This window comes from Mustela nigripes, chromosome 10 (genome assembly GCF_022355385.1).
Source record: "Mustela nigripes isolate SB6536 chromosome 10, MUSNIG.SB6536, whole genome shotgun sequence".
NCBI classification, from domain to species: Eukaryota; Metazoa; Chordata; class Mammalia; order Carnivora; family Mustelidae; genus Mustela; species Mustela nigripes.
In genome coordinates, this window is record NC_081566.1 from 12,974,253 (window position 1) to 12,986,720 (window position 12,468).

Sequence of the window (12,468 nt, forward strand, 5' to 3'; positions counted from 1 at the left end):
CACACGCACCCAGGCCTGCCCTGCCCACAGGCACCTTGGGAACATTTTTGTGTTACAGAAGTTGCTCATGCTTGTGGGAAAGAACAATGTGAGCAAGAAATATACAACAAGAAGGAAACTCCTTCCCACTCATGGCCTCTGGCCACTCTTACTCTGGGCCCAACGATCCCTAACTTGGGAAGACCAAGGATGTGAACTGATGTGCCCTTCAACCTGTGGGTGTGTCAGCTGATGTGTATTTCCTTGTGACAGCCCCAGCTCTGACCCCAGGCCTGCGAGACAATGAGCTGAGGGCTTGGTTTCTGCGAGTGTGGCATCAGTGACAGAGATGACCCGAAGCAAATGGTAATCTGAAGCCAGTTCCCTTTGACGTGGGTTTTTCTAAGTTATTTTCTAAGTTGTTGTTTGCTTCAGAGTTAGCTTTACAGATGTGCCTGGTGACTGTTACTTGATGGGGACTCAGGGTCCTCATTTTGGTCTAGGAGGAATGATTTTTTTTTTTTTTCCGGGTGAAATGCTGACACTAAATTACTTTACATCTTCAGGGCCCCAAACTCCAGTGTTACCAGGAATTCCAGTGACACCGTAATTTGTCAAAAATGTGTCGAAGTGAGTACGAGGGTATCAGGCAGTGGGGACTAGTGGAGCCTGTGGCAAACCAGAGAGGAAACACCTTGCTTAAAGATACCAGCTGTAAGGAACAACAAAAGCAAGAGCATCTATATATGATATATCTCCATGGCTTGTGGCCTGGGAGATTGACATCCCACATGAACCTGCTAGGCCCTGGCTGACCCCACAGAGAGGACTCCATGAGGTAAAGAGTAGCAGTAGATGTGATGAACACTTCTCAGCCCTGGCTGCCCCTTGGAGTCACCCCCACCCCCCCACCCAGATCTCTATCATTCTTAGCCCATGTCTTCTAAAGGGGGATTTTGAGGGACACCTGGGTGTCTCAGTTGGTTAAGCATCTGCCTTCAGCTCAGGTCATGATCCCAGGTTCGGGCTCCCTGTTCAGCAAGGAGTCTGCTCTCCCTCTCTGGATCTCCCTGCTTGTGCTTGCTCGTGCGCGCGCTCTCTCTCTCTCTCTCAAATAATAAATAAAATCTTTAAAAACAAACAAACAAACAAACAAACAAATAAATAAATAAATCGGGATTTGGATACAGAGCCAGGGACCTGCTGGCTGATACTGGACCTGCTGGCCAGCAAGCTCTGCCTTTCTTCCCTCATCGGTCCCCACCTGCACAAAACCCTCCAAGTCCACCTGGGGACACTGTCCCCTTAGCTCTGGGACATCACCGCTCTCCTCCCTCTCCAATAAGGGAGGCCCTTGTGTGGAACAACCAAGAGGTTCCTACTACTGAGTCAAGACTTAGCCAATACGAACCATGGGTGGACAGGCCGAGGACTCAGAAAAGAGTGACACTGTCCCAAAAGATAAGGAGAACACAGGTGTCATGAAACAGATCCTGGGCTTTGGAATCAGGCAGACATGGGTGAGCCCCACTTCATCACTTACCAGCTGTGTGACTTTGGGCAACACACTTAACTTCTCTGAACCTCAGTTTTCCCATTTTAAAAAATGGGAACAGAACCTTCCTTGTATTGTTGCTGTGCAGATAAAATTCGATCGTGTATGGGAAGGGCACTGTCGGGCCAACAACAGGAGCTCTGCACACAGACTCCGGACAGGATACCGGAGGTGAGACTTCTCCTTAGCAGTGGCATGACCTCGGGCAAGCTGTTTCATGTTTTTGTGCAGAATTTCCTTATCTGCAAAATGGGTTCACTGCTGTTCTCAGAGGGCTACTGGAAGGATAAAGTGCGATAGCACATGTCAAGGACTTCGACTGTGCCAGGACTCCGCCACGAGCATATTATTGATTATTATTATTGATTATTGATTAACTCCATTCCGGCATAGTGAACACTGTCTCCCGGACCCTCCTGGGCTGTGTTTCTGGGATATGGAATGGAGAAGTCGGAGCCTGTTTCCTGGTTTGCGGGCAAGGCTGATCATATTCTCCCCACGTCTGTCTGCCTGGTTCCTTTCTCTGATTCCCCTAACCTGGATAGTCTGTCATTTTCACCTTCTATCCTATTGTCTGTGACCTTCCCAGACACCTGCCGACCAACACACCCTGGGGCCCTGGTGTGCCTGGGAGGCCCCTGGGGCTGCCTTCTGGCTGAGAAGCCCCCTTATTCCCCACAGAAGACGAGCACTGAGCCACACTCCCTCCGCTGGCCAGCACACAGGCCAGGCGGGCTGGGATGAATCACTTCCCACGCTGTGCTGTCATCCACACTCCACCCGGAGGTCCTGTGTGCAGCTTCTGTGTATAGTGTTTCTTTCCATTCCGTGATTCAGAAAATGCCACTCACTCATCCATGTGATCCCCTAATCTTCTGCCAAGGAACTGAGTGCAGAGAGTTGCTGGAAACCCCTTGAAGGACAGAGGAGGGCAGCTGTGTTTGCAAGAAAGCGATCTGAGCCAAGAACACTGCAAGGTGGAACTCCTGAATCCATCACTGGGAGAAGAATACTGGGGGGCTCAGGTGGCATGAGAAAAAGACCGGATCATGAGAGCGTCTGTTGGTGTGCTCAGGTCCCCAGCGTGGCTGTGGACAGATCTCCAACCGCCCCACCCCCAGAAAAATAATGTGATTCTTTTGTCTGACCGCAAATGTAAAACTTGCTTAGGCCAAAATTCTGATCAATACAGAAAACTCTTAAAAGGAAAGGACCTATCACCTGTATACTATGACCAGATGCTGTTTTTATCCATTGAGACATTGTCCATATGTCCTCAGGCTCAGAACTGACAGTTTCTGGTCCTTAGAGCTACTGGACATAGCCCGGCTCTGCTCCTGGCTCCCTCCCCAGTTCTGAGACCCTATGTCTGAAATGCCACGGAAAGGCTGGCCGTCTGGACCCCAGCATTTGGGTGGGGTCTAGGCTCAACCTGGCCATGAGTTGGCTGGGTGCCCTTAGACAAATCACTCTGAGTCCCGTTTCTCTATTCAGTTAAAAAAGGGATAATAATTGGACTGATTTGTTGAGAGGATGAAAAGCCTGAGTGTGAGTGAAAACTGCAAACCCCCCAATGTCTTCAAATATCCGGAAGGGCTAGCCCGGTGCCTGCCCCCCTGCTACGGCTTATTCAACCCCAGGATGGGGCTGAAGCAGCCCCTGCTCCACCACTGAGCTGACTCTGCCCACGCTGACCAAAGGCCTTCTCCAGACACCAGAGCGGGGCCATCTCAGGCTGGGGTCCCCAGTCACGCCGGCACCACGCCTGAACATGCAGGCACTGAGGTGGGCAGGCACCTAGTTCAGAAACATCCAGAGCCCTGTTTTATCACCAGGTTTGCCCCGAGACCGCTCTGTTCCCACAGATGCTCACTCTCGCCCAGGCCGGGCTCCTCCTCGGTGCCACTCCTGCTCAGAAGCACTCTCTGACCTCGGGGACTCTGAGGCTTCCCCAGCTTGTACCATTTTTATGTCGTAAATGAATTTTAGTGGAGTCCCCAGCACGAGAAGAGGCTGTGAACTTAGACTCGGACAGTGACGACAACGTAAGGACATGAGTTCAGCTGCTCCAAACTACCCCGCATATTCGTCTCACCACGTCTCACTACACACGCAAGAACTCGCTTGCTGGGGATCGTCCCCTTTCCTATTTACGGAAGGGTTAAAGGAGGCTCAGGGGACACATGGCTCTAACTAGCACAGCTCCCCAGACCCCGTTTCCTGTGCCCCGGCCTCCCCGGCTTCCCTCCAGCAGAGCCAGGTGGGACATTGTTCTGCTTGGATCCTTCTAGTCTGGGGGCAGGAAGCCCTGGGGGACCAGCAGCCCGTCCTGACTTAGCTCCCCTGGGAGAGTGAATCGAGCTGACCAGGCGGCCAGTGGGTCCCTGTACCCTATCTGTGGGCGTGAGCTCGTGGGCTGCCCCCGTGTGGACTCCAGAGATGGCAACGCTTCAGTCATCACCTTTTTCTATGAAAACAAGACTTGGCCAGTTCCTATGTCTGGGTGTTGACCTCAGGTCCCCTGAGCTGAGGCCCTGCTCCCGCTGTGTGTCCTGGGGCACCTCCAGGCTCCCCTGAGCCCCACAGGAGGTGGGCCTGGTTGTCTGCCTCCGTCCGGCCCCTCCCCACCTCCCGCTCAAGTTGGTTCTGCCTGCCCCTCTGCTCTCTCCCCCTCTGCCTCTCTGCCCCTCTGCCTCTGCGCCTCCCTCCAGTACCACACGCTCCCGTGCTCCACTGCAGCAAGGACAGAGGACCCAGCGTCCCTCAAAGCCAGCCTCGGATGGAGGAAGGGAAACTGAGAGGCAGGTGGTGGCCATGAAGAGGAGACAGTGGGCAGGACAAGGGGCCCCGTGGGAAGCGAGAGGCCTGATGGTGGAGGAAGGCAGCGGAGAGATGGAGAAATGGACGTCGGGGTTAACCAGGAGGGGCCCTCTGGCCACTCACGGGCTGCCCAGAGTGTTGTAATCATAAATAACATGTTGTAATGATCATAACCACCTTGACAGTGGCAGGTGATACAAAGCGAGCACTTACTGTATGCTCGGTATGGGGCTAACGTGCCCTACCCGGACCCCTTCATTTGTTGCCGAGAGTCACCTGCCCACGCAGGTGTCCTTGTCATCCTCCATGTCACCGATGAGGCGGCTGCAGCTTGAGTCGGTTCAACAACTTGCCCAAAGGCCTTATTTCATCAGTGGAAGATGTGGGATGAGAAGCGAGGCTGTCCGAGCTCACGTTCCACTCTCCCTAACTTCTGTAAGAGCTGCTTCTAGAAAAAACAAGAACAAAGATATAATCCCCTGTGCCCAGAAGGTGGCTCAGGAGTATCAGGTTTGTTGAGGAAAGGGGAATGTGTTACAGATGCGTCAGGGTATATCCGGCTTCAGTATGAGGACCCCCTGTGATCCCAGGGTCTGGGAGGCTCGCCAGGGTCTTGCTAATGGTGGCGGCAGGGCGGGAGGCAGTGGGAGCAGCTAAACCAGGCCACACCACCTTCCCATCCACACACTCGTGCATTCTGTATTCGCACCTGGGATGCGAGGAGGAAGCCCAGTAAATCATGCCAGAACTGGCTGGTGTGGAGCACGGATGAATAAATGGCAAATTCATAAACTGGGCTTTTTAAATATATATTTTATAGTAGGATTTTAATGACAAATATCCACTAGGGAAATATAGCTTAGTTTGGCTAATGTATGTTAATTCATAATGTATGTTAATTCAAACAATTTAATTCACTGACAGGACTCAGGGTTTAGGCGCTTAAGTTAAGCAGGTCACTGGAGTGTGAGGGGGGTCATTGTCTGTGTGGCTCCTTCGCTCCATCACGGGCGGTGTAGACGAGCTGATGGAAACTCACTTTCTCGTCATCTTGTGCAAAATACAGGTTGCAAAACGGCTGCAAATAAGTGTTGCAAACGCAGAAGAGGAAACATTTAGATGTGTGGCTCTTTAATCTTTCTGACTGGACTCATGATAAGAAACATCTTTCGGATCATAGCCAAGTGCCCGCACATACCTACAGGCGCACCCAAAGAAGACACATATCCCTGAAACAAGTTTTAGCCAGACTACGTGAAATGCACCTGGTATTTTTTATTTTATTCAATTTCATTTAAATAAAATTTGATCTGAGATGTACTAAATTGTTTTCATGATCTCTAATGTGTGGCAACTCACAATTAAAAAACACAAAACAAAAAACAAGCTGACTATACCAATAACAAGTAAAAAGAACAGAGCTGAGAAGTTGTCTTGAGTCCTCTTGGGGTAGCAATGTCCCCAGATTGGAGGCTGTGCCCTCGAGTTAGTGCTAGTGGGGACTCTGCACCCTCTCATCTTTGGGAAACAGACACTGTGGCAAACACTGGGACTCGGAGCACACTGGAAAGGAGTTCCCAGGGAAGAAGGCAGAGGTGCCCCTCCAGAGTCAATATTTAATTGGGATTCATTTAGCCATAAAATGATCTTCAGGGAGGGAGGAAATGGGCCAAATGAGGGTGGTGAATGGGATAGAAGGCAGTTAAAGGCAACCTGCTCCCCAAAGTAGTTTTGGGCACTGCTGTGTGATCAGCACAAAGAGGGAAGGAAATAGCCAGTGGTTGCGAACAGAGACTCAGCCTTCTAATCCTGCGAACGGGGCTGGGCTCTATGCCTCAATTTCCTCATCTAGAAAATGGGGACATAATACTATTCAGTCCTTAAGGCTGTGACCTATCAAGAATGAGGCTGACCTGCACACACAAATTAGGCTCCAACTCCTGCCAGGAAGGTTGGCATAAGGCTCAGAACAGCTCATGCTGAGTGGTGTATAATGGGTGATGAGTGAACTCCAAAGCTGCTCCATGGCCACAGAGGCGGCTGCTTCAGATAGGTCAAAGGTGGGATTCCAAACACTTCCTCCCAACGTTGGGGTTGCGGGTGGGGGGTCCTCAGCCTCAATGGCACTCAATAAATTCATTCTGAGAGCCATCATGACATAAATCCTCCTTCTTGCTGGCTGCCTGTTGCTGTGTCTACCTGTGCAACCGGAGGTCACTGCCTGCCAACCACACCCCCACGCTGCTCGGGCAGCTCTCCAGCTCCCCAGTGCTTGGAGCCCCGGGGGGAGCCAGTGCAGGGGTGGGGCCAGGCTATGTGAAAAGCCTGGGAGTCCTGCAGAATCTTTGCTTAGCCGGAGGTAAAGCTCCCTTGAATACTGTAGGTCTCCTGTCAAGATTCTCCGTCTCAAAATGTGGGGCAGGTGAGTGGCTTCCTTCTACTCTGCATAAGTTGTGGGTGTGAGGGGCAGGGGACGATGTGGGTGCCTGGGGGCTCAGGTGCCTCTTGGTAACCCCAACATCACCCAGTATCCCTGGCCCAATGTCTGGAATGAACGAGTAAAGGAAAGGACCGAGACGTTTCCTTCTCTCCAGCCCCCCCGGCATGGCTTTGTCAGGTCCCGGGCCTCTCTCGGCACTAACTGGGCTCCCGCTCCCAGCACGATCCATATTCCATATTCCACACTTTTGCTAGAATGGTCTTTTTAAAGTGCAATTGTGATCGTGTTACCTTCCTTTCTCCCTACAGGACACCCCTGTTTAACCGTTGGCCGGTGTCCCGCAGCCTAGGATGCATTTCCAAGTCCCTCCACCGGGTAGCCTCTTAGCCTCGCCTTTCCCAGCCCGTACGAAGCCCGCGCTGCCGCCGCGGGTTCCACCGAACGCCGGGACTCCCCTGATCGCGCAATACAGCCTCACGCCTTCGGGCTTTTGTCCACACAGTGCTCGGTGCCCGGGCGGTCACGGTCCTGCCCGCGGGCTGGCCCCGCTTTGGAGAACTGCCATGCTCGGTGGAAGCACCGCGTGCTCTGGGAGGTCTTCCCCAGCTCTGGGGTCCCAGGGGCTCCTTCTCCTGGCTCCCACAATTGTCTCCCCTGGATCGTTCCTGGGAGCACCCCCAAGGGCGTGACGGGCTTCCCGGCTCTGGCCACTAGAGGGCAGTGCGGCGCAGACGAGCGTGGGGCCCGGCCGCGGCCCGAGGGTGGCCTCTGAGCGCTGCGTCTCCCGAGGCTGCCCCTGCCTTCTGTCCTCACACACCTCAGTGCTTGGGGTTTGCCCTACCTCCTGGGACGTCACACAGCCCCTGTGCGGCTCCCGGCCTCTGCCGCTCCGCCTTCTCTCCTTCACGCCCAGGGCTGCCCCAGCTTCCTTCCCTGCCTGGTAGTTTTCACCGCCTTTCCTTTCCTCCGCCTCACCCCACCCTTCCTCAAGAACTTTCAGCAGCGCCTGATTTTTTCCGTATTAACTCTACACATCTCTTTTGCGGTTTCCTTCGTTAATTAACTTTGTTAATTAAAATACTGCCACTTCAGTAACAATGAAAAATGAAAGAAAAATAATTCCCAAGTCCATTCCATGATTTTATGTTTTGCTCTCTCTTATTCTGTGTGTGTGTGTGTGTGTTTGTGGTTGTGGTCAAAGCATCGATACAAACTTGAATTTAACAATTTTGTCTTATTTTGAGATAGGAGACAATCTTTCAAATTACCATTCGGCTTTATAATATGCATCACTATGAGGGAACGTGAGCTTGGGTCTCCAGGCCGTGCTCTCCATCCCACCATTCAAACCACAGTGTCTCCATTTCGAGGCTGCAACGAGCCAGCCCTCAGAATTTGTGTGGAACAAATTGGGGGGAGGTCCCCAACCCAGCTCATCACCAAAATCACAAGGGTGTCAGTGGGACTTGGAAAATGCCTGCGTCCAGGGCCCATGGTGTTTCAGACGGAGGGGTTCTGGGCCAGGGCCTGCGTATCAGTCAGGATCTGATAGGTTCTGCTACGGTAACAACCCCAACCTCCCCTGACTTGACGGAAGGACAGTTTCTTTCCTCCTTACTCATTTCAGATGATCACCTTGGGTTAGTTAAGAATTCCCGAATGACTTGTCCTTATCACAAGCCCCAGGCTGACAGAGTGGCCACCCTCTGGAGTGGGTCTGAGCTCTGTGATGGAGGCAGGGAGGAGGAACGTGGTGAGTTAGGAGCTGGCTTGTCACACCAGTTCCATCCCAAAATGACACTCATAGCTGCTTGTCTTGCTTTGGCCACCGACTCCCACCTGGTGGGGACTGCGGTCCAGCACGAGGTCCCTGGAAGGCCTCGTACCTCGATGTTTTAGAAAGCGCTACGGTTTGGGGAAGCATGGGACCAGGGAGCTCCAGAGGAAGAAATTGGGGGGAGGTCCCAAGCCCAGCTCATCACCAAAATCACAAGGCTGTCAGTGGGACTTGGAAAATGCCTCCGTCCAGGGCCCATGGTGTTTCAGATCGAGGGGGTCTGGGCCAGGGCCTGCACGGAATCGGCGTATCTCTGACTGGGTGTCCACACTTGCCAGGGCACCAAGGAAGGGAGCAGTGAGGGCGAGGCCCGATGCCCTACCTGAGAGTGCTCTTGTGCAAACAGCAGGAGCTCAGCCTGCTTAATGAGCTGAAGGGAAAGAACACTGGATGATTCAGAGAACTGACTAGAGGCCTGGCAAACCAGGTTCAGGGCAGTGGGCAGGGCACTGCCAGGGGAGGTCCGGCAGCAGAGAACACAGTCACAGACACTCGGGCTGGTCAGGACGCCTATGAAGGTGCCGCAACCAGTGCTGTGGATGGCTGACTCTTGAGCCCACCGCCACGGCTACACATCGCCTCTAGCTGTCTGTCTGTCCCTTGAGGGTCAAAGCCCAGACCATGAGCATTCCATGAGCCGAGACTGGGTCACGCACAGGCCTAGAGGACTGTCTGTCCCTCCCTGAGACCATACAGCAGTGGATACCCTGACTCGGAAGGGAACTCTAATGTGGGCAGGCAAAAATCAACAAACGTTGTCTACTGAGAATCACCTGCTCCCTCACCAAAATGAACTCATCTGGGGGTGCCTGGGGGCTCAGTCATTAAGCATCTGCCTTTGGCTCAGGTCATGATCCCAGGATCCTGGGATAGAGCCCCACATCAGGCTCCCTGATCAGTGGGGAGTCTGCTTCTCCCTCCACCGCCTCTGCCTTTCCCCCTGCTCGTGCTGTCTCTGACAAACAAATAAAATCTTAAAAACCAAGATTTAAAAGAAAAAACAAAGTGAATTAATCTGGAAGGCCTTTAGGGGTTGACTTGATTCTCTAAGGAGCCCCTTCACTGCTTTTCTCAGGGGGCATAAAGAGAGAGAGGTATGCATGTGCTTACCGTCTCCTCATTGGTTCCACAGAAACCACCAGCAGAACCACGCCAGCCGACTGGCTTGGAAGAGGGTGCTCCGGTGTGGGCCCCAGAAGGATGGAGCTGGGAAGCAGGAAGGAGGAAGGAGGAAGCACAACAGTGCGGCTCTGTCACACGCCTTCGCACAACAGTCTGTCAGCAAGAGTCAAGGTTTCAGTGAAAACAAGGTGTGAAGTAACCCGTGTTGGACTTAAAATCAGGGGGAGAACAGGCATAGCTCTTTGTCGTAAATGAGGCTGCTAATCGAGTTATTTTGACCCATTTTTGGCAACAGCCTATCCTCACTGCCTGCGACCCGCATGGACACCCAGGATCCAGGCACGGTTCCTGGGGGAGGAGGCCTCAGCCCTGCTTTGGGGAGCAGCTTTGGGGAGAAGGAAAACAATATGGTGTCATGGCTTTTCCTAAAACAAAGGTTCCTAAACAGGACTGCACAGCCCCAAGGAGCCCCGGGTCCCCTATGGGCGCAGGCCCAGGCAGAGAGTCACCAGTCAAAATATAAGACACTCAGTTAAATCTGGATATCAGACAAACAAAAAAATTTGAGTATGTCCCATGCAGTTTGGGGATCTACTTATACCTTAAAAATCACTTTTCTGAAATTCAGACTTAACCGTATTTTTACTTACTAACCTGGCAACCTTACGTAGGTGTGCTGCTTTTCTTTTATTTACCTTGGGGCTTAGGTTAAATTTTTTTGGAATCAAGATTTTTGCTGCCAAAGGCACGAGAGTTTTGAAAGTCATGGCTAGATCTTCGTGTGTGTGTGTGTGTGTGTGTGTGTTTTTTTTTTACACTGAAAAAGTTAGGTTTGGGCGCCTGGGTGGCTCAGTCGTTTAAGCGTCTGCCTTCCACTCAGGTCAGGATCCCGGGATCCTGGGATCGAGTCCCGCGTCGAGCTCCCTGCTCAGGGAATCTGCTTCTCCCGCAGCCCCTCCTCCCACTCGTTCTCTCAATCTCTCTCTAATAATAAATAATAAATAAATAAAATCTTGAAAAAAGGAAAAGTTAGTTGCAGCGAATGTTCCAGACATTCTTTCGCCCTGCGTCCAGGTGCCTCTGACAGCGCAGGTGCCGTTGCAGACGACGGGGCTAAAACAAGACAGGGCCACTGCCTTCCAGGAAGTCGGCCGAGTCACCAAGGGAGACAGCAGGCCAGCCGCACGACCTCATGTTGCTGGAAGTGCAAGGTGCAGAGAGGGAGTTGACACCATGCAGGTCTTGGCAGAGCAGCCAAGAGGAAAGCAGAGCAGTAATGAGATGTTAACCAGGAGTTGCCGCCGGCACTGCGGCCTCCACGGGAGCAGGAGCGTAAGTTGACGAGCATTGGCGTGTGGGGAGACACTGCCCCTCTTGGACTTTCATTTTCCTCTATCTTCTAGTTTAATAATGACTCATTTAAGACTGATGCAATAGTAAAGCAACCATTTTGTGTTTGGTTGCCTTAAAAAAACCTGACCCCGGGGCGCCGGGGTGACTCAGTGGCTTTAACCCTCTGCCTTCGGCTCAGGTCGTGATCCCAGGGTCTTGGGATGGAGCCCGGCATCGGGCTCTCCGCTCAGCAGGGAGCCTGCTTCCCTTCCTCTCTCTCTCTGCCTGCCTCTCTGCCTACTTGTGATCTCTATCAAATAAATAAATAAAAATCTTAAAAAAAAAAATGACCCCAGCAAGATACTTCCGAGGGACATCTTTAGGATGGAACAGCGGAGTCCATCCTTGGGCTGGAGAGGACGTGGTCCAGGAGCCACCTTCAGCCGTGTCCTTGAGACTCTGTCCCAGCTCTTACTGGCAACAAGAACGTGGCCAAGAGAAATGAAGGGATTCCGAAGGAAAAGAAACATCCAAAGGACAAAACCGCTCTTCACCTTATTAACTCCTAAGCAAACACCTCGGCCCAGAGTGTAGGCGAGTAAACCAGAAGGAACCCACGTCTGTGGGGGGCAGAGCTGCTCTCTATCGCCCAAGGAAACAGCAAGGGCAGAACGAGAGTTCTGTTACTACGAATACTGCTTGTTGTCTTTTCTTTTAATCATTAGGAAAAATTATTTCCTTTCCAGACGAGTCTCTTTTCTGGGAACTGGGCCTGGCTTTCAGTGAGTGTGGCAGTCTTTCGGCCCCCAGTTCTGGATTGTGGGTGCCCGAGGGGCTTACAGTGGACAAGGCCTGAGGCTCGGGAAACTCAGCCCTGGAGCTCGGTCACACTTGGCGGGGAAGGCGTGAGCTCTCCCGCATGTGACTGGGCCAGCCTGGGCTCAGCCGCCGTGTGGGCTGTGGAAACAAGACCCAGAGACGGTGCCGTGTAAGCCCAGCACAAGCCCACGTAGCCCAGCGACGCGTGAGCCAACCGCAGGCCTGTGGAAAGAAGGCCGCCTTCCCCTGCTCCCACGGGGAGCTAGAAATAGCGCTCTGCCCTTTGTCCCTGACCAGCTGGGGCAACTGCCTGGCGTGGGTGTCATCGACCACAGGCCCCTTTGTTCCTCTCTCCCACATTGTCCCTCTCCGTGCCTTCCTCCCTGACCTTAGCTCCCCGCCCCCCGACAGAGAGGACGGCAGTGCGAGCCCACGGTCCGGCATGGGGGCAAAGGTGGTTTCTCGCACACGTTTCCACACCCTGGAATGTGCTGCTGACGACCGCAGCACAAGTGTCTCCTCCCTGGCCTTGGCCCGGCCACCCTGCGCCTTCCTCACGGGCGC

At 52.9% G+C, this 12,468-nt stretch overlaps 1 long non-coding RNA gene across 9 annotated transcripts in view; it reads right to left on the reverse strand.

Moving 5' to 3' along the window:
- Nucleotides 1–12,468, reverse strand: part of LOC132025411 (uncharacterized) — a 109,100-nt gene that overhangs the window by 17,016 nt on the left and 79,616 nt on the right. For 7 of the 9 annotated variants that reach the window (XR_009406569.1, XR_009406568.1, XR_009406566.1 and 4 more), the window contains one exon: nucleotides 4,568–4,802. This is a non-coding gene — a long non-coding RNA (uncharacterized LOC132025411). Of the gene's footprint in view, nucleotides 1–4,567; nucleotides 4,803–9,741; nucleotides 9,907–12,468 lie in introns of all 9 variants that reach the window. The other 2 variants (XR_009406564.1, XR_009406563.1) reach the window with 2 other exon arrangements.